This window comes from Dama dama, chromosome 2 (genome assembly GCF_033118175.1).
Source record: "Dama dama isolate Ldn47 chromosome 2, ASM3311817v1, whole genome shotgun sequence".
Classification (NCBI taxonomy): domain Eukaryota; kingdom Metazoa; phylum Chordata; class Mammalia; order Artiodactyla; family Cervidae; genus Dama; species Dama dama.
Window position 1 is genome coordinate 22664712 of NC_083682.1, and position 22253 is coordinate 22686964.

Consider the following 22253-nt stretch of genomic DNA (forward strand, 5'->3'; position numbering starts at 1 on the left):
GCTGTTCAACAAAGTGAATCAGCCATACACATACATATATCTCCTCTTTTTTGGGATTCCCTTCCCATTGAGGTCACCCTGTGTTGTACCGTAGGTTCTCATTAGTTATCTATTTCATGTATAGTATCAATAGTGTGTCTCCTTCATGGACCATAGCATTTGTTGTGAAGAAGCATCATCGACTCCATGGACATGAAATTGAGCAAACTCTGAGAGACAGTGGAGGACAGAGGAGCCTGGCGTGTTGCAGTCCATGGGGTCGCAAAGAGTTGGACACTCTTAGCGACTGAACAACAACAATCAATAACGTGTATGTGTCAATCCCAATCTCCCGGTTCATCCCACTCCTTTCCCTTCTTGGTGTCCATATGTTTGTTCTCTATGTCTGTGTCTCTATTCTTGCTTTGCAAATAGGTTCATCTGTACCTTTTTCTAGATTCCACATATATCGTTAATGTACAATACTTGTTTTGAGGTTTTGGAAACAAAACTGAATGAAGATACCTGAGTATTTTAGCGGTTTCCCCTGACTCAGATGGACTCATCTTTCCTTTCCAACATATGATCCCATACCTCTTCTTCCCTCAAGAAACTTTCCTTGGGGGGAAAAACCTGTTCTTTTCCTGTGTTCTTTTCCTTGACCCGTTCTTTTCCATGACTTCTTTCCCATGAAGTCATCCTCATGGAGAAGGCACTAACTGTCTCACTCACCATTGATCTGACAACCTTATGATGAGTTTCCTGATATGTGAGTAGGAGCAACACGATCACATGTGGTATATGTTGCCTCTAAAATTCAAAGAGGCAAGCATTGTGCTTGTCAGAGTATATCCTGACATGATCTAGACCTCTAGATCCTTAGGAATGTTACTGATGTGGCGGGTCCTTGAGCTTTCTATCATGACACCAGTGTGACGGACTAGTATGATGTTTTTAGAGTACCAAGACAATCAAGGTCTCCCCAGACTGTCATGAAAAAGAGCAGGTGCCTTTACAGTGAAATATATTGTTGTCTCCGCCGCCTGAAGTCAAATTGCTTCTGATTAACTTTGGCCATAGGAATGGGGAGTGGGGGAGAATTTGTTAGGCTATCTGCATACCAGCTTCCAAGGGCTCTATTGTTTTGCTCCAGCAAAGATATCACATCCAGAATCAGCTGCAAATGGCATCACTGATTAAGTGTGTGATAATCTACAGCCATTCTCCAAGACCATCTGTTTTGCGAAAGAGCCAGAAAAGGAAGTTAAATGGAGATGTGGTTGGAATCACACCTCTGCCTCTTTCAAATCTTTAATGGTGACACTAACTCTGTGATTCCTCTGGCATGGTTTCCAGCTTGTTTTTGGGTTACTAGCTCAGCAGAGGAGAATGGGTTGGGGTAAGGCAGTTTGAGGACCTTCTACTTGGCCCTCCTTTCTGTGTAATAGACCATACTCTACAGGTCATGGAACCACTATGTTATTCTGTGTATCTGTTCCAAGTATATTTTCTGAGACTGGGAACCATGAAAATAGATCCATGGTCCCAGAGTTTCCAAGGAAGGTTGATCTTTTACTTGACTTTCATAAGCACACTCTGACTAGTGGACTAAGGTGGGGGGCTTCAGATTTTAGGATTTATGCGTGCATTTTCCAGGCAAGAATACTGGAGTGGGTTGCCATTTCCGACTCCAGGGATCTTTCCAACTCAGGGATCAAACCCGTGGCTTCTGTGTCTCCAAAAAGTCCTGCCAAGCATTGCACCTGAGCCACCTGGATTAGGTTACATTTACCACTGAGCCACCTGGATTAAGGCCAGGTTAATTTATTTCTTAATTCCTTGAAGAATGGAATACCTTCCAGGAACTCCTGAGGAAATATGGCTGCCAGGTTGTTGAGTAGGTTGCATATAATAGATCCTTTTTAGCATTCTCATGTTCTTTAGCATTTAGACCTCTATCTATAGAATATCTGATATTCCAGTCTTACTGGCTATAGCTTACTGTCAAGATTGGCCAAACTAGTTGAATATTATTACCTCTTTCCAAGTGCTCAAACCATAATATTACATCCTATTTTCCAGTTGAGCACCCATTTTGAAATATTTTAGGTAATCAGGCCTTCGATTATGTTCTTGTTTGTCTAGCAACCTTAGAATCTAGTTAAATGCATGTTCCCCAGAACCCTTTACAGGAGTTGATGTAAGTTAATGAAATCCTGCACTTCTTTTGGCAAACAGTCTGTCTCCTCCAGGCACATGTCTTGTACTTTACGATCTGAACTATGCTGCCATTTAACCCTCCTTGGGCATAGTGGAGGTGGGTTCTGAAGAAAATCACATTTTTTTGGCATGGTCATTGAAAGGTTTTCATTTGGGGAGGTTTAGGAGGATCTGAGTATTCAAGATCTCAGTTTCATTGTGTCTGCTGCACACATGTCTCCATTCCATACCTTGGAATCTTCCTTCTTTCTCATTGGTGTGTGCATGCTCAGTCACTTGAGTCATGTCCAACTCTTTTGTGACCCCATGGACTGTAGCCCGCGAGGCTCCTCTGTGCATGGGATTCTCTAGACAAGAACACTGGAGTGGGTTGCCATTTCTTTCTCCAGGGGATCTTCCTGACTTGAAGATTGAACCTGGGTCTCCTGCATTGCAGGCAAATTCTTTACCCACTGAGCCACCAGGAAGGCGTTTCCCATCAATACCCTCTGCTTATTGTAAGGGACTTGAACCAAAGGGTTTGAGTATTTGATTGCATTGGGAACTCTGCCACACTAAAGTCATTTTCTAGACTTGATCCTCATCCACATCAATCCAGAGGCTACAGGAGGAGAAGTCTTTCTTTAGAGCAAACACAGAGACTTCCTGATTTTCCACCTGGTTCTGAGTTGGGTATTAAAAGTTTTCAACAGGTCCTTTTCCCTTCCTACTGTCTTTGGAGCCATCAGAAGCGGCCAGCTGACTCTACAATCTTTATAATAACTATTGTCACCATGGTGACTGAGTACCACAGTCACTTTATTTCTACTGCCCGCCACCTGAACTTCATCCCTCGCAACACCAATGATAACTTGAGTCACTGTGATGCTACTGAATGCCATGGGTTACCAGTATCCCATTTTCTCCTGGTAAAGAAGTTAGTGTGTGCTTCTTAAATATGAGAGTAATAGAGATTTCTCTGGTGGTCCAGTGAGTGGGTAAGACTCTGCACTCCCAATTCTGGGGGCCCAGATTTGATCTCTGGTCAGAGAACCAGATCCCACACGCCACAACTTTAAAAAAAATCCCTCATGCCCCAATGAAGATCAAAGATCTTGCCTGCCTCAACTAAGACTCAACACAGTCAAAGAAATAAATATTTTTAAAAAATGAGAGCTATAGAATATTAGAATCCCAATTTTGGGGACAGTTTTCTTGGGTCCTTGTTTGATATCTATTCTTACCTTAGTCTACAGCCTGGAAGGCAACATATGGCACACTCAAATAATGTAATTGAGGTGGATTTAATAAAAGGGGCTATTTATAATGACGAAGATGGGACCAGCAGATTGAATAACTGATTTCAATTCTTCATCCTTATTTTTATCCATATCCTTACATAGTATTGTTATTTATAGAGTGTAATTCCTTGTCTCACTTCTTTGGGCTTAGAGGACTTTTTGGCCAATAGCATGTGGGTGAAAGTGAGACCACACCAGTCCCAAGCTTAGGCCTTAAGAGGAATCCTATGTTTTGTTTTTTTTTTTCAGTGGGTTTTGTCATACACTGATATGAATCAGCAATAGATTTACACGTATTCCCCATCCCGATCCCCCCTCCCACCTCCCTCTCCACCCAATTCCTCTGGGTCTTCCCAGTGCACCAGGCCCGAGCACTTGTCTCATGCCTCCCACCTGGGCTGGTGACCTGTTTCACCATAGATAATATACATGCTGTTCTTTCGAAACATCCCACCCTCACCTTCTCCCACAGAGTTCAAAAGTCTGTTCTGTACATCTGTGTCTCTTTTTCTGTTTTGCATATAGGGTTGTCGTTACCATCTTTCTAAATTTCATATATATGTGTTAGTATGCTGTAATGTTCTTTATCTTTCTGGCTTACTTCACTCTGTATAATGGGCTCCAGTTTCATCCATCTCATTAGAACTGGTTCAAATGAATTCTTTTTAACGGCTGAGTAATATTCCATGGTGTATATGTACCACAGCTGAGGAATCCTATGTTTTGTTTGCTCTTTTGAAGCTCTACTACTGTCATGAGAGAAACATACCTACTGATCCAAGGAGGGTGAGAGGCCTGTGGAGCAGAGTTGCTTCCATCTCGTAGACCTCCAGTGAGAAAAGTAGCTGCCCCAGCTACCAAAGCATGAAGTAAAGAAGTCCAGCTGAGCCCATCCTAAGTCATCCCAGTTCTAGCTGACCTGGAGATCTGTCAGAACAAATGGCTGCTTTAAGACATGGACTCCAGAGTTGTGGACATGCAGCACTGGTATATGCAGCAAATACACAAGAATAAGTAAAAAACAGTGAGAGATGGGGCAGAGCCTCAGAGATGCTGATGGAAGGCTTAAAGGATCAAGGGGAGGGAGAAGTTACTAGAACTTGGACAGTAACTGTAGGAGATGGTATTTGATGAGAGCTGTGGCCTTTGACAGAGGGATGTAGACAATCCACAGAACCCAAGTGAGGGGAACAAGTTTCATCCCTTTGCTCATGTTGTGTCCTCTGACCTCCTGGTGTCTTTTGTTATCAAAAGTAGAAGGCAAGGGAGCCCACTGGTGCAGACCATGAAAAAAATTCTCTGAGCATACAGAACAAGATGAAGGTCTGGAAGGGACAATGGAAAATATCTAACACACTTTGCACGTCTGAGAACATCTTTGTTTACCCTCATACTTGTATGATAGCTTGGTGGAGTAGAGAATTCTAGGCTTGAAATGATTTCCTTTAGAAGTCTGAAGAAATTTCCAATACAGTGTAGCTATTGAGAAGCTTGAAATTCTTCTGATCTCTTACCCTGTATGTGGGACCTAGATGTATCCTGAAATGAGTAGAATCTTCTTGTCCCCAGTAGTCACGAATTTTCTCCACATGCCTTGCAGTGGATTTACTTTCAGTCATTGTTCTAGACACCCGTTCAATCAGGAAACCTATGTCCCTTAGTTGTTTCTAGAATTATTTCATGGATAATTTCTCCTATTCTGTTTTCCTGCTCTCTCCAAATTTCTAATTTTCTCTCTTCTATTTTCCATCTTTTTCTTTTGACTCTCCTTTCTGGGGGCTTTCCTCAACTTTTCCCTTCAATTCTATTGGTTTTATTTTAATAGCATTTTAAAATTGAAATATGCCTCGTATAGTATATTTACAACATTAAAGTGTACACTTCAGTGGTTTTGAGTCTACTCACTATTTTGTGCAACCATCACTGCTATTAAATTCCAGAACATTCCCAACATCCCTGAAGGAAGCTCTGTGCTTATTAGCAGTTAATCCTGATTGCCTCCTACTTCCATCCCCTGGAAAACACTGATCTATTTTCTGTCTCTTATGGATTCACCTATTCTGAACATCTCATATAAATGGAGTCATACAATATGTGGACTTTTGTGTCTGGCTTCTTTCACCTGGTTCACCCATGTTCTAGCACTTAACAACATTTCATTCCTTTTTAGGGCAGAATAATATTCCTTTGTACAGTGGTTCCTCACTATCCGTGGTGATCAGTTCTGGAAATCCCCATGTATACCCAAATCCATAGCTGCTCAAGTCCTTTATATAATGGCATAGAATATAGTCAACCTTCCATATCCGAGGATGTGAAATCCACAAATAGAAAGGGTTGACTGCATTTATTGAAAAAAAATCCACGTGTAAGTGGACCCCAGAAATTCAAACCTCTATTTATCAAAGGTCAAATGTGTAGATATGCCACATCTCGTTGACTCAGTCATCAGTTGGTGAACATTTGGTTTATTTCCACTTTATGGTTATTATGAATAGTGTTGCTGTGAACATTCATGTACAAATTTTGTATAAACATATGTTTTCAGTTCTCTTGGGTATACACCTAGAAGTGGAATTGCTGGGTCATATGGCAATTCTATGTTTAACTTTTTGAGGAACTGCCAACTTCACTGAGTTTTAAAATTCTGTTACCAAGTTTGACATTTCTGAGAGTTTTTTTTTTTCATTTCCTGAGTGTTTATCCTTTGAAAAAAATTGATTGTAATGTCTCTCCTCTCTGAGGATATCAATGGAATAAAAAAAAAACAAAAAAAACCCGTTTCTTCTCCCTGAATAGCCTGTCTTGTAAAGCTAATTTAATTTTTAAAAATTTCTGCTTTCTAGGGCTCCTTGGTGGTCCAGTGGTTAAGAAATCTGCTTGCCAATGCCGGGGCCATGGGTTCCACCCCTGGTCTGAGAAGATCCCACATGCTGCGAGGCAACTACACCCGTGTGCTGCAACTACTGAGTCCATGAGCTCCTGAGCCCGAGTGCCCTAGAGCCTGTGCTCTGCAACAAGGGAGGCCACTGCAGGGACAAGCCCTCACACCTGCTCAGCACAACTGGAGAAAGCCTGTATGCAGCAAGGAAGACCCGGCACAGCCAAAAAAAAAAAAAAAAACTAAAAAAAAACCCAACACTCTGTTTTCTCTGTTAGTAGCTTTGACCAACTGTCTATATATCTCATAATCCTTGGCTGATCAAAAGTGATTTTATTCAAGAATAAAGAACCAGAAAACTGACTGGATTACATCTGTTATCACATGGGTCATCTTGTTGACTTTGAGTTTCAAAGTGATTTGATGGGCTGTTTGTGGAGAACCCCTGATGTCAGTTATTTCCATGAGGGTCTTCAGAGAAGGACCGTCCAGTCTCTCATCTGGAAGGTTAGGATTCCTCTCCCTGTGCTGTGGGGGAGGAAAGGGAAAAAGGGTTGGACGTCTCTGGACTCACGAGTCAGTGTGCTTGTGATCACGCCACACGCTTTTTTGGGCGAGATGGTTCTGCCCTCAAGGGGGCCTGTATCTCCCAGTCTGGGGACTATTCTATTTTCTCTGGATTGCAAACCTCCAGATTTCTGCTAGTGTGTTGGGGCAGGTTCCCAGTGGCATGAAATGGAGAAAGGAATCTAAGGATCTGACTGCTGCTCAAGCAGCTTTTAAGCCATTTTCTTTTACATCGCCTCCCGCCCCCCCGCCTTTAACTAATGAGTCCCGTATATTCCTGCCAATGCGGTGGTGCGAATCGTGTTGATGCTCAGCCTTCCTCGCGTTAGGCTTGGGATTTAGAGCTCTTAGTTCAGCTGAATCTAGTTTCCAGCTTCTAAAATTTGTTGATTTTTGCCTCATTTCCTATTGCACTAACCATGCTTGGATGTCAAAAAAAAAAAAAAAAAATCCATTTGCTGTTGCTTTTGTGGGGTTACTGGAGGCTACAGAATTAGATGCATGTGTTCAGTCTTCCAACTTCATCCAGAAGTCTGCGTCCCACTCTTCTTAATGAAAAAAAAAAAAAAAAAAAACAACACAACAACTGATATTTTGATTCCCATCTGAATTAGACACCATGTAATCACGGAACAAAACCCGCTATAGTTATCTTAATAGATAGAATGTAACATAAAGAATTGTTAATCAGGTGTAAAAAATTGTTAACACGGTGACTGAAAAAGTTAATAGAGGAACCTCAGCTATTAAGGAGATAGAAATTGCAGGAAGCAGCTACTAACTGTTAGGCCTGGAGGAATAAAGAGAAGAAGCTGGAGTTTTGAAAACATAGACGAGACTCACAGACTTAGAGAAAAAACTTACGGCGGCCAGGGGGAAGAAGGCGGGGAAGGGGTAGTTAGGGAGTTTGGGGTGGACATGTACACACTGCTATGCTTAATAAAATGGATAACCAACAAGGATCTCCTGTAGGGCAGAGGGAACTCTGCTCAATGTTCTGTGGCAGTCGGGACGGGAAGGGAGTTTGGGGGAGAATGGATACATGTTTATGTATGGCTGAGTCCCTTCACTATGCACCTGAAACTACCATGACATTGCTCATCGGCTGTACTACAATATAAAAGTTAAAAACAAACAACCAAACTTAGAAGCATAGTGGAGGGGCCTCACAGAGCTGAAAGTCAGACCTCTGAGGAGGAACACGTCTGGGCTGGGGCTGGCAGCTCGAAGGGGGCACGCTGGGGCTGGCTGTGACTGTTGGAAAGCTGGGCTCAGCTGCTTCAGGACTGGACGCTGCCCTGGGGTGAGAAGAAGCACAGTGAAACCGACGGGCCAACAGGAAGTGGGCAGAAACGAGCACGTGTCACCTTCTCCTTCAGCCTTGCAGTCTCCCTCATGGCCTTACTGTAGGAGCCTAAAAGAGGTCCAGGGCTTCCCTGGTGGCTCAGTGGTTATAGAATTCTCCTGCCAATGAAGGAGACACAGGTTTGATCCCTAGGTTGGGAAGATCCCCTGGAGGAGGGCATGCAACCCACTCCAGTATTCTTGCCTTGAAAATCCCATGGAGGGAGGAGTCTGGTGGGCTACAGTCCATGGGGTTGCAAAAGAGTCAGACACAACTTAGCAACTAAACAACAAAAGAGACCAGCTTGCAAAGGACAGGTGTGAGGTGTGGCATGCCGCATCCAGTCCCAGAATCACAGAGCCAACCGGAAGGCGGGCTTGAAGCTGAGGGACAGTCGCTTAGTACCTAGTATAGTCTATTCTTTTGGGTACTTGAATGCCTATGTATCCTGCTGAGCCTATTGTGAGCTTTTGTAACAACAACAAAATTCACTCCGTGTGTCTCCATCTTCTCCCAAAACCATTCTCATTCTCTCCCCCAATGGCAAGATGCCAAGTCCAAACAGCAGTTGTATTGATACGTGGGAGGTAGTTTCACTATCTATTCTGAGCTATTTAATTGCCGATCATATTCACTCGCTCAGTCGTGTCCGACTCTTTGCGACCCCATGAACTGTAGCCTACCAGGCTCCTCCCTCCATGGGATTCTCCAGGCAGGAGTACTGGAGTGGGTTGCCATTTCCTTCTCAAGGGGATCTTCCCAACTCAGGGGTCGAACCTGGGTCTCCGACATTCCAGGCAGACACTGTAACCTCTGAGACACCAGGGAAGCCCAATTCAGCCACAGTCCCACCCAAATATTTTGTTTCTAAACAATGTCTTTTGATCCCGGTGTTCCTCCTCTTTCTCAGTTGGTTCAGAATTTGCTGTGGGAAGAGAGGGGTGTTATATACTGACCTTCTTCCACACTAATGGGTGTGCTTATTGTCGACACATTTACCAGCTTCTGTGCCAATTTATATTCATTCCCAAAAGCAATGTAAGTGAGTTTCAACTGTTCCACAGCATCCACTCATTAATTACTGTCAGACTTAAATTTTGCCAATTTATGAATGAGAAATTGTATCCCATTATTGTTTAAATACATTTTCCTTAATGGGGAGGCTGAACATGTTTTTGCTGTTTGCTTTTTGGACTCAGGTTTCTGCTCATATTTTTTGCCCAATTGTCTAGTTTTTTCTTCTTAATGAATTGCAAGAATTCATAAATTTTTTTGGTAAAATGTATATGAAAATGTATACATACGGCTGATCCATGTTGACTGTGAGGAGATACCCTATGTCCAAGGGCGGAGAAGCCCTAGCAAGATGATAAGAGGGGCAAAATCACATTTAGAATCAAACCCCATGCCAGCCAGAGATGATCAGAGGGCTGAAACATACCTTGTGGGCACCAGGACCCAGACACCCCACAGAGAGTAGACAGAACTGTGTCTGAGTGTCTCCTGAGGAGGGATGGGTCAGCAATGGACTGTTGCAGGGCCGGGGGCTCTGGGTGCTGCAGACTTGGGTATGGCACAAGCCCTCTTAAAGGAGGTCGCCGTTATCCCTGCCATAGAGCCACCAGAACTTACACAGGACTGGGAAACAAACTCTTGGAGGGCACAACCAGAACCTTGTGTGCACCAGGACCCAGAAGAAAGGAGCAGTGACCCGAGAGACTGACCCAGACTTGCCCGTGCATGTCCAGGAGTCTCCGGCAGAGGCGTGGGTCAGTGGGGGCCTGCTGCAGGGTTTGGGGCACTGAATATAGTGGTGTGTGCATGGGACCTTTTGAAAGAGGTTGACAGTTTCTTCATTACCTCCACCTCAGGTCAAATAACAGGGAGGGAACACAGCCCCACCCTTAAACAGAAAATTGGATGCCCAATTTTCTGAGCATGGCCCTGCCCATCAGAACAAGACCCAGTTTCCCCCCTCAGTCAGTCTCTCCCATCAGGAAGCTTCCATAAGCCTCTTATCCTTCTCCATCAGAGGGCACACAGACTGAAAACCACAATCACAGAAAACTAACCAGTCTGATTACATGGACCACGGCCTTGTCTAACTCAATGAAACTATGAGCCATTCCTAGTAGGGCCACCCAAGATGGACAGGTCATGGTGGAGAGTTCTGACAAATTGTGGTCCACTGGAGAAGGGAATGGCAGGCCACTTCAGTATTCTTGCCTTGAGAACCCCATGAACAGTATGAAAAGGCAAAAAGATAGGACACTGAAAGACAAACTCCCCAGGTTGGTAGGTGCCCAATATGCTACTGGAGATCAGAGGAGAAATAACTCCAGAAAGAATGAAGAGATGGAGCCAAAACAAAAACAGGAGATGGTAAGAGTAAACATCGACATTTTAGGAAGCAGCAAACTAAAATGAACTGGAATGGGTGAATTTAACTCAGATGACCGTTATACCTACTACTGTGGGCAAGAATCCCCTAGAAGAAATGGAGTAGTCATCACAGTCAACAAAAGAGTCCAAAATGCAGTACTTGAATGCAATCTCAAAAACAACAGAATGATCTTTGTTCATTTCCAAGGCAAACCATTCAATATCACAGAAATTCAAGTCTATGCCTCAAAGAGTAAAGCTGAAGAAGCTGAAATTGAATGGTTCTATGAAGACCTACAAGACCTTCAAGAACTAACACCCAAAAAAGATGTCCTTTTCATCATAGGGGACTGGAATGCAAAAGTAGGAAGCCAAGAAATAATAACCTGGAGTAACAGGCAAATTTGGCCTTGGAGTACGGAATGAAGCAGGGCAAAGGCTAATAGAGTTTTGCCAAGAGAACACACTGGTCATAGCAAATACTCTCTTCCAACAACACAAGAGAAGACTCTACACATGGACATCACCAGATGGGCAATGCTGAAATCAGATTGATTATATTCTTTTCCGTGAAAGATGGAGAAGCTCTATACAGTCAGCAAAAACAAGACTGGGAGCTGACTGTGGCTCAGATCATGAACTCCTTATTGCCAAATTCAGACTTAAATTGAAAGTAGGGAAAAACCACTAGACCATTCAGGTATGACCTAAATCAAATCCCTTATGATTATACAGTAGAAGTGACAAATAGATTCAAAGGATTAGATCTGATAGAGTGCCTGAAGAACTATGGATGGAGGATTGTGACATTGTGTACAAGACCATCCCCAAGAAAAAGAAATGCAAAAAAACAAAATGGCCGTCTGAGGAGGCCTTACAAATAGCTGTGAAAAGAGAAGTGAAAAGCAAAGGAGAAAAGGAAAGACATACCCATCTGAATGCAGAGTTCCAAAGAATAACAAGGAGATATAAGAAAGCCTTTCTCAGTGATCAATGCAAAGAAATAGAGGAAAATAATAGAATGGGAAAGATTAGAGATCTCTTCAAGAAAATTAGAGATACCAAGGGAACATTTCATGCAAAGATGGGCTCAATAAAGGACAGAAATGGGTTGGACCTAACAGAAGCAGAAGATATTAAGAAGAGGTGGCAAGAATATATAGAAGAACTGTACAAAAAAGATCTTCACGACCCAGATAATCATGATGGTGTGATCACTCACCTAGAGCCAGACATCCTGGAATGTGAAGTCAAGTGGGCCTTAGGAAGCATCACTACAAACAAAACTAGTGGAGGTGATGGAATTCCAGTTGAGCTATTTCAGATCCTAAAAGATGATGCTGTGAAAGTGCTGCACTCAATATGCCAGCAAATTTGGAAAACTCAGCAGTGGCCACAGGACTGAAAAAGGTGAGTTTTCATTTCAATCCCAAAGAAAGGCAATCCCAAAGAATGTTCAACCTACCGCACAATTGCACTCATCTCACACGCTAGCCAAGGAATGCTCAAAATTCTCCAAGCCAGGCTTCAGCAATACATGAACTGTGAACTTCCAAATGTTCAATCTGGTTTTAGAAAAGGCAGAGGAACCAGAGATCAAATTGCCAACATCTGCTGGATCATTGAAAAAGCAAGAGAGTTCCAGGAAAACATCTATTTCTGCTTTATTGACTATGCCAAAGCTTTTGACAGTGTGGATCACAATAAACTGTGGAAAATTCTGAAAGAGATGGGAATACCAGACCACCTAACCTGCCTCTTGAGAAACCTGTATCAGGTCAGGAAGTAACAGTTAGAACTGGACATGGAACAACAGACTGGTTCCAAATAGGAAAAGGAGTCCGTCAAGGCTGTATATGGTCACCCTGCTTATTAAACTTATATGCAGAGTACAGCATGAGAAATGCTGGGCTGGATAAAGCACAAGCTAGAATCAAGATTTCTGGGAGAAATATCAGTCACCTCAGATATGCAGATGACACCACCCTTGTGGCAGAAAGTGAAGAAGAACTAAAGAGCCTCTTGATGAAAGTGAAAGAGGAGCTTAAAGCTCAACATTCAGAAAACAAAGATCATGGCAACCGGTCCCGTCACTTCATGGCAAATAGATGGAGAAACAGTGGAAACAGTGGCAGACTTTATTTTGGGGAGCTCAAAATCACTGCAGATGGTGGCTGCAGCCATGAAAATAAAAGATGCTTACTCCTGGAAGGAAAGTTATGACCAAACTAGACAGCATATTAAAAAGCAGAGATATTACTTTGACAACAAAAGTATGTCTAGTCAAGGCTATCGCTTTTCCAGTGGTCATGTACGGATGTGAGAGTTGGACTATAAAGAAAGCTGAGCGCCAAAGAATTAATGCTTTTGAACTGTGTTGTTGGAGAAGACTCTTGAGAGTCCCTTGGACTGCAAGGAGATCCAACCAGTCCATCCTAAAGGAGATCAGTCCTGGGTGTTCATTGGAAGGGCTAATGTTAAAGCTGAAACTCCAATACTTTGGCCACCTGATGCGGAGAGCTGACTCATTTGAAAAGACCCTGATGCTGGGAAAGATTGAGGGCAGGAGGAGAATGGAATGACAGAGGATGAGATGGTTGGATGGCATCATTGACTCAATGCACATGAGTTTGGGTAAGCTCCAGCAGTTGGTGATGGACAGGGAGGCCTGTTGTACTGCAGTCCATGGGGTTGCAAAGAGTCAGACACGACTGAGTGACTGAACTGACTGATATGAAACATACAAATTAGAATAGAGGATCTGCTGTTGTTCAGTCACTAAGTCATGTCTAACTCTGTGACCTCTGCAGCTCGCTAGGCTTCTCTGTCCTTCATCATCTCCTGAAGTTTGCTCAAACTCAGGTCCATTGTGTTGGTGATGCTATCCAAGCATCTCATCCTCTGTCACCCTCTTCTTTTCCTGCCCTCAGTCTTTCCCAGCATTAGTCTTTTCCAATGAGTTGGCTTTTCGAATCAGGTGGCCAAAGGATGGCGCTTCAGCATCAGCATCCGTCCTTCCAATGAATACCCAGGGTTCATTTCCTTTAGGATTGACTGGTTTGATCATCTTGCTGTCCAAGGGATTCTCACATGTTTTCTCCACCACCAAAATTCAAAAGCATTAATTATTCCATAGCCTTCTTTATGGTCCAACTCTCACATCTGTATGTGAGTACTGGAAAAACCATAGCTTTGAATAGAAGATATTAAGAAATACTCTCATGTTTCCCTCACCCGGCTTCATTAAATTGTTGCATTGGTTTTCATTCATTGTCTTCATTTGCTTCAGATTAAAGAAAACAGAGAAACACAGTGGACCCTCTGTATCCATGGAGGGTGCTGCAACCAATTCCCCACTGGTTCCCGAGGGGGATGACTATACACTCTTGAGATCCCTTTGGTTCCCTTCTCTGCTTTTACTCTTCTCTGATCCTTCCACAGTCATCTCTATCATGGATTTAGTGTTTACCGTTCTCATGCACAGCTTTTATACTGAGTAGGAGTTATATTCTGGATACTAATCTTTTGTTAATTTTATGCATTTTGAATTGCAAATATCTCCTCTCGCTCTGCGCTGTTTTTCCCTTTGCTTATGGTGTTTTTTTTGATATTTGAAAGTTTTAAATTTTAATGTGATCATATTTATCAGCTGTTTCCTTTATGGTTTGTGCTTTTTGTGTCATATTTTTAAAAAATCCTTTCTCTTATCTTCCCTGTACTCTTTTTTGGTGGATGCTTTGTTTTATTTCCTTGAGGAATGTCTGTGGTTCCTTGAGGAAAGACAAAATCATGATTATGCATGTCTTTCATCCTCTCCAATGTTAATAATTCCAGTGACTCCCAAATGGTAGGTGGGAAAGACCAGATTGGTGGACAGTCGCTTGTTGTCTTTCTCTGCAGATCGGGCTGTAGCTGCTGTTCTCTTTAGTCGCTATCTTAGGTTCTTTCCTCTCTTTCCCTTTTTTTTCATATCTACATTTCTCCTTTCCATTCTTTTACACAGTACTCAAAAGTTTAGAGGAACATCAGTTGCAACTGAAAACTACTAAAAATAAAGGGGATTTACCATAAACAGTAAATGCTAGAGAGGGTGTGGAGAGAAGGGAACCCTCCTACACTGTTGAAGGGAATGTAAAGTGGTACAGCCACTATAAAGGACAATATGTAGGTTCCTTAAAAAACTAAAATAGAGCTAACATATGACCCTGCAGTCCCACTCCTGGGCATGTATCTGGAGAAAAACATGGTCCCAAAGGACACATGTGCCCCAATGTTCATTGCAGCACTATTTACAATAGCCAAGATATGGAAGCAACTTAAATGTCTATTGACAGAGAACTGGATAAAGAGGATGTGGTACATATATACAATGAAATATTACTCAGACATTAAAAAGAATGAAATAATGCCATTTGCAGCAACATGGATGGACCTAGAGACTGTCATATTGAGTGAAGTGAGTCAGAAAGAGGAGGAGAAATATCCTATAACATCCCTTATATGCAGACTCTTGGGCTTCCCTGGTAGCTCAAATGGTAAAGCGTCTGCCTACAATGCGGGAGACCCAGGTTTGATCCCTGTATCGGGAAGTTCCCCTGGAGAAGGAAATGGCAACCCACTCCAGTATTCTTGCCTGGAAAATCCCATGGACTGAGGATCCTGGTAGGCTACAGTCCATGGAGTTGCAAGGAGTTGGACACGACTGAGCGACTTCACTTCACTATGCAGACTCTAAAAAGAAGTGATACAAATGAATTTATTTACAAAACAGAAATAGACTCAAAGAATGAATTTATGGTGGCGGGGGGTGGGGGGGGGAAGATGGGGGGAAAGGATAGTTAGGGAGTTTAGGTGTTGGGATGGACATATACACACCACAATATTTAAAATGGATAACTAACAAACACCTACTGGAGCACAGGGAGCTCTTCTCACTGTTATGCTAAAGCCTGGATAGGAGGGGAGTTTGAGGGAGAATGGATACTTGTAAATACGTGGCTGACTCCCTTCACTGTCCACCTGAAACTATCAGAACACTGTTAATCAGCTATAAAGTGAAAGTCACTAGGTTGTGTCCAGCTCTTTGTGACCCCATGGACTATACAGTCCATGGAATTCTGGACTGTATACTGGAGTGGGTAGTCATTCCCTTCTCCAGGGGATCTTCCCAACCCAGGGATCAAACCCAGGTCTCCCGCATTGCAGGTGGATTCTTTACCAGCTGAGCCACCAAGGAAGCCCTACTCAGCTATACCTCAATATAAAATAAAAAGTTTTACATGGTATAAAAAAAGTAAAGGAGATTAATTGGCTCAAACAAATAGAAAGTCCCTGGACTTCAGCTTTGATTCAGCAGGTCACTGACATAACACCATCAGTAAAGGAACAGATATGTGTCTTTCCACCTTTTTGCTCTACTTCCTACCGGGTTGGTTTTATTCTAAACTTGTTTTCCCTCTCAAGCGCATGACATTTTTAATGGCTAAATTAGGATTTCTTGAACTTGACACTAGTGACATTTGGGTTGTCTAATTTGGGGATGTGGGGCTCTGTCTTGAGCATTGTAGGATGGTAAGAAGTGTGTGGAGAGAGGAGCCTGGTGGGCTACAGTCCATGGGGTCACAAAGAGTCAGACAGGACTGAGAGACCAACTCTAACAAGCAGCATTCTGGGCTCTACCCATTAGGTACAAACAGCAGAAATCCTCCCCACCCTGAGCTGTGACAACCAATGTCTCCAGACATTGTCCGATGTCTCCTGGGGCGAAATCACCCTTGGTTGAGAGCTTGTCTCCTAATTAGATAGGTTTAAATCTCATCACATGTCTGGTCTTGGAATAATGAGAGTCGCCTGAAGGGATGAAGGTGCTAATTGGCTTAAGCAGATCTGGATTTATTTCTAGAGCTGGCTCAGCCTTTAGTCTGTGTTGATGACTGGTAGACACTGAGAAGATCTAGGTGAGAGTAGAAAAGAGGATGGTGGAGATGATACTGAACAGTTAAGAAATAGCTCCCCCCAAAAATCTGACAGGGAGCCCAAAGTGACAGCTGAGCGACCTTTGCTCCTCTTTCCCACTTTAATATTCAATTGTCAAGTAAAGGTAAGCCTTCACCATTAGCTCTTCTATTGTAATAGAAACAGAGGGAAGATGGATGGATAGACAAACTGGTGTATACATACAATGGAATATTATTCAGCTTCAGGATTTTCAGAAGGAAATTTGCAACAGCGTGGGTAAATCTGGAGGACATTATGCGAAGTGAAATAAGGCAATCACAGAAGGAAAATACTACATCATTCCACTGGTATGAGGTATTAATAATAACTAAACTTACAGAGCAGAGAACGCAATAGTCATTGCCAGGGGCTGGGAGAAGGGGATAAACCGGAAGTTGTTTAATTGTTATAAAATTTCCATTGAGCTAGATGCGCAAGTTTGAGGGATCTGCTCCACACCAGTGCCCGTAGTTAGCAGTATAGTACTGTGAACGTCAAAATTTAAAAGGGTAACTCTCACGTTAAGTGGTAATACACAAATAAACAAGAAATTTTTTTTTTTTAAAGAGATGTAAGAAAACTCTGGAAGGTGTTGGTTATGTCTATTACTGTGGTTGTGATGACGGTGCCTCAGGTGTTTGCATGTGTCCAAACTATTCAAATAGTACGTGTTAAATATGTACAGGTATTTATATATCAATTGGATATCAATAAAGCTGCTTATAACTATATATCTATATAAATCCATGGTTCAAGAAAGACAGGGAGGGTTGAAAGGAGGGAGAGAGAGATATCTGGAGTTACTTTTGATAAAAGTACTAATTCCATCATGAGGTAAGACCTTCATTACCTCACCTAAACATAATTATCTCCCAAAAGCCCCAAATAAATCACATTGCCCGTTAGGGCTTCGACATGAATTTTGGAGGGGACACAATTCAGTACATAGAGTTAGTGTTTGGAATTTCGGTACTTAGAATTCATTTAGAGAATAGATAGAAACGTATATTCTCCTGTTATAGATTAGCCTCTGATCAGGTGTGTGCCCATCATAGAATTTTTTAAAAGTTAAAGAAGTTTTATTTATTTTTAAAATTAATCTTTATTGGTGTATAGTTGACTTACAATGTTGTGTTACTTTCTACTGTACAGTAAAGTCAATCGGCCATACATACACATATATCCACTCTTTCTTGGATTTCTTTCCCATTAGGTCAGCTCAGAGTGCTGAGCAGAGTTCCTTGTACTCTAGAGTAGGTTCTCCCTGGTTATCTATTTCATACATAGCATCAACAGTTTACATATGTCAATCCCAAACTCCCATTTCATCCCACCCCCATCCCTGAATTTTGATACAGATGACATTAGAGGAAGAAAAGATTTTTGAAATGTGCAGATATATCAGAGATTTTCACCGTACAGGTTACGTGCCCTGGGAATGGTTTTTGAGACCAGCTGTTTGGAGAGTTGGCGTGGAGGGGATTTACAGGAGAGTACATTCAGGACTGATATCTATTAGGATGGTAGGGACATAGGACTGGATAGGACTGTGATAAAATTGCAACACAAGCTCAGTCAATGCTGTGACTGAGAGCTGGAATGGTCCTGCAGGGTTGCCTCGTTTTGAGGCAAAAGGCCAAGCTCTTGTACCACTGCAGTGACTAGTCAGTAGACGCAAGCTGCCTTGAGGGAGGGTGTAACCTAGACTGAAGTAGCTCCTTACTGCTGAAGGCTTAAGTTAATGAAGCAATCTAAACTCACCATCAAGATTGTACCGTAGTTACTGTGTTTCTTTAACAATTGCTTGTTAGGTCTCCAGGCAAGCATGCTATTGTCTCAAAAGCAAGTTTTCTGATAGCTTCCAAAATTGGTTTAATGCCTGATTTATCAAACTGAGCCCTACTTTTTAAAAAAATAATTTTTATTTATATATTTTTGGCTGTGCTGGGTTTTCGCTGCTCCGCAGGCTTTTTTCTAGTTGCAGTGAGTGGGGGCTTCTCATTGCGGTGGCTTTTCTTATTGCAGCACACAGGCTCTAGGGCACACGGGCTTCAGTAGTTGCGGCTCCCAGTCTCTAGAGCGCGGATTCAATAGTTGTGGCTCTTTGGCTTCGTTGCTTCACTGCGTGTGAGATTTTCCTGGACCAGGAACCGAACCTGTGTCTCCTGCATTTGCAGGCAGATCTTTTACCACTGAACCACCAGGGAAGCCCTGAGCCCTACTTCTTAGTAATTTCATTTCAATGGAGTAAAATGCCTTAGTTCTTGGTCAGAATCCTCTGAGACAGGAGCCTTCAGGGAGAGAATGATGGTCAATGTTGACACCTTCTCCTTATATATGATCCCCTTCGGGTAGTGTTGATATACTTCCTCTGGTTATCTCTTGGTTTTGGAGTGTTGACCGTCGTTTGCCAAGGTGTGTGGTAATGAATATGGTGGCTGTCCAGATTTTAGTTACTATGACATCACCATCTGGCAGGCGTTTGATTTTCTGCTCCACACAATAGAGACTGGTTACTCCCAAGTGCGGTTCATTCATGAAAATCATTTCACGTTGTGAAATACTATATTTTGCATGTTAAGTCTCTTCTGAGAGCCTCACGGGCATAAATAACTGTCAATCCCAGTAGCTATATTTGTCTAAAGTACTTCAGATTTGAAATGTTTATCAACATCATAAACTGATACAAATTGGGTCATCATTATACACTCCTTAGACACAGATGGGAAAACTGGATTAAAAATGAAGAGTGAAAGTGCTTGTCCTATGTTTGTAAATTGCTCTTTAGAAATATCCTCATGTCAAGAGAGCTGCATGTGGGAAATTAGTAGCTGGCTCCTCTATGGCCTCTCCTCCTTCCCATAAAATAAGATCTTGGGAAAATTTCACAGGAGAAAACCCACAGTTTGAAGAAAATATGGTACCTGCTGAAATGTTTTCAAATGTTAAGAAACTCAAACTCAAGTTGTTTTGAGGTACACAGAGGAATGACTGGGTGAATTTTATTGAGAAATTAGGGAAGTAAATGTTTATTTTGCTTTCGTGTGAGGCTGCGCCATGACAGGCAGCCTAGATTAGGAGTAGGCCTGGTTTTCCAGGGTAACATGATTATCAGGCCACCTGGAGCCAGCCAATCAATATGCGCCCAGTAAGGAAAAGGGAACCTATCAGGGGAAAGCTGAAAAGCCCACGAACGCCCAAGTTTGAAAAAAGCTCGTGAAGGTTTGAGCCAATAAGATTACTTTGCAAACATGTAACCAATCCGCTTAAGCCAGCTACCAACTGCTTATGAACACCTTATAAATTGGGTACCAGCTCGGGCTCAGCGCTTTCTGACCCTGCACCACTGCGTTGGTTGCGGCAGTAAGCCCTGACTCGAGTCACCAATAAACTTCCCTTTTTTGCGAGTTGCATTGTCTTGGAAGCCTTCTCTCTTCCTGTTCGGGGACTCGGACGTCGGGCATAACATTAGAAAAATGACAAAAGTGAATGATATTATTGAGTGTGGAAAATTATTAAACATTGAAAGAGATGTTGGTTTAATTAGCAAATTTTGACATTGATGCATGTTCTAAAATATTTTTTTAAATGCAGCACTTTAAAATGAAGGTTATTTTAAACTAAAGTTTTCTGGGAAATTCCCTGGAGGTCTAATGGTTAAGACTACAGACTTCCACTGCAGGGGGCATGAACTCAATCCCTGGTTTGGGAACTAAGATCCTGCATGCCATGGTAGGGCCAAAAATTTTTTTTAGATTTAAAAATTAAAAAAATTAAAGTATCTTGGACTAGAATAACTGTATGAAAAGGCAAACATATTTTGTTATGGAAAATCTAATCTGACTTAAAAAAAAATGAATGATACCTGTTTAGATGCAGAATCATAGCAACAATCATTCTTGATCTGGGCCTCATTTCTCCCTCACAGAAACAGGATCGAGCTCTGTACACAGCGCAACAGAGAACACGTCCCTCCAGATGATATTGGACTTACATTTACTGAAAAGGACGGACTGATGATCTTGACAGAAGACTCTTTTTCTTTAGATACAGTGTTCATATGAAACGTTCATATGAACGTTTTATGAAAAATGCATGTTTCACAGACTCTCACACGCAGCCTCCAACAGAACAACATTTTGTGTGTGTTTTAAAAAAACAGTTTCAGTTTTTTCTCTCTCACATGATCTTTATCTTCTCCTAGAATCCAAAGCTCTTTCTTTTGGGAGGTTCCCCTGTCTGCATCGCACAGCTCCAAGGAACACCCGTTCAGATTGCAATTTCTGTGGCAGGCGATTTAAATCCCTGCAGGTCTGTGTTTGTTAAGCTCTCATTCACTGTTTTAACTATTTCCTTTTTTTCTCGATACTTCCCCAGCCTTTGGTTGTGACAGAAGATTTGATAGGCAGTGCAGTGTAGTGAGAAGCCCTGTGGAGGCAAATATTGTGAAGGGTATTTGTTGTTTGCTGTCCAGCACCCGCTATTCTTTTCCTCTGACAATATTACACTATTTCCTGTAAGGGACTTCAAACTGCCTTGACTTTCAGCCAGGTGACCCCTTACTCCAAGGAAGTGTTATGAACAAAAGCCTGGAATATTCTCCTCTGTTGGATTTTCCTGCTTGTGCTTCTGTGACACCATGAGAAGAACATGCCCCAGGTAGTGTTTTCAGCCTAGGCTTTGAATAGGAGACGTGGAACAAAGGACTGCAGATGACTCTTGGGCTCACAGCCTGAAGCAGACCTTCCACAGCCAACCCACAAAGCCTTAGCTTAGAGCAGACCTGAACCTGCTCTTGAGCCTAAAGTCCAGCCCAGCTTGCTTCCCGGGTGGCTCTAGAGGTAAAGAATCTGCCTGCCAGTGCAGGAGATGTAAGAGACATGGGTTCCATCCCTGGGTTGGGAAGATCCCCTGGAGGAGGGCATGGCAACCCACTCCAGTATTCTTACTTGGAGAATCCCATGGACAGAGGAGCCTGGCGGGCTATAGTCCATGGGGTCACAAAGAGTTAGACACGACTGAGCATGAGAAAAAAAGGTTTGAAATCATTGAATTTGGAGTGGCTTGTACAGCATTAGTGTGTCAATGACCAAGATAGAGGGAACTGCAATGCTTCATGAGAGAGATGATGGGAACTAGACCAGGGTGGCAACAACAGAAGTGGTTAGATGCCGGGTAATTTTAGCCATAGAGTCTACAGATTTTGCTGATAGATTGTAAAGGAGGACTCCTGTGCCACAACTAAGACCTGATGCAGCCATAAATAAGTGAATAATATACTTTAAAAAAAAAAAAAAGCCAAGACAGGATGGGATCTACAAATAAGTGTGATCACTTGAAAAGAGGTCCAAGGACTAAGGCTGGGGGCATTTTGTATTTGGTGGTTGAGGCATTGAAGAATTAGCAGCAAAGAAGATTGAAAAAGAGCAGCCAGAGAGATCAGAAGAAAATCAAACACATGCTAATAAAGTGTTAATTCATATACCTTGTCCTAACACCGCCACCATTCCTTTCTTTTCCTCCACCACCAAAAATATTACCATCCCTAGATGTGTCTGTGTATTCGTGTGTGTCTGCGTGTACACTGACTACATGGAAGACA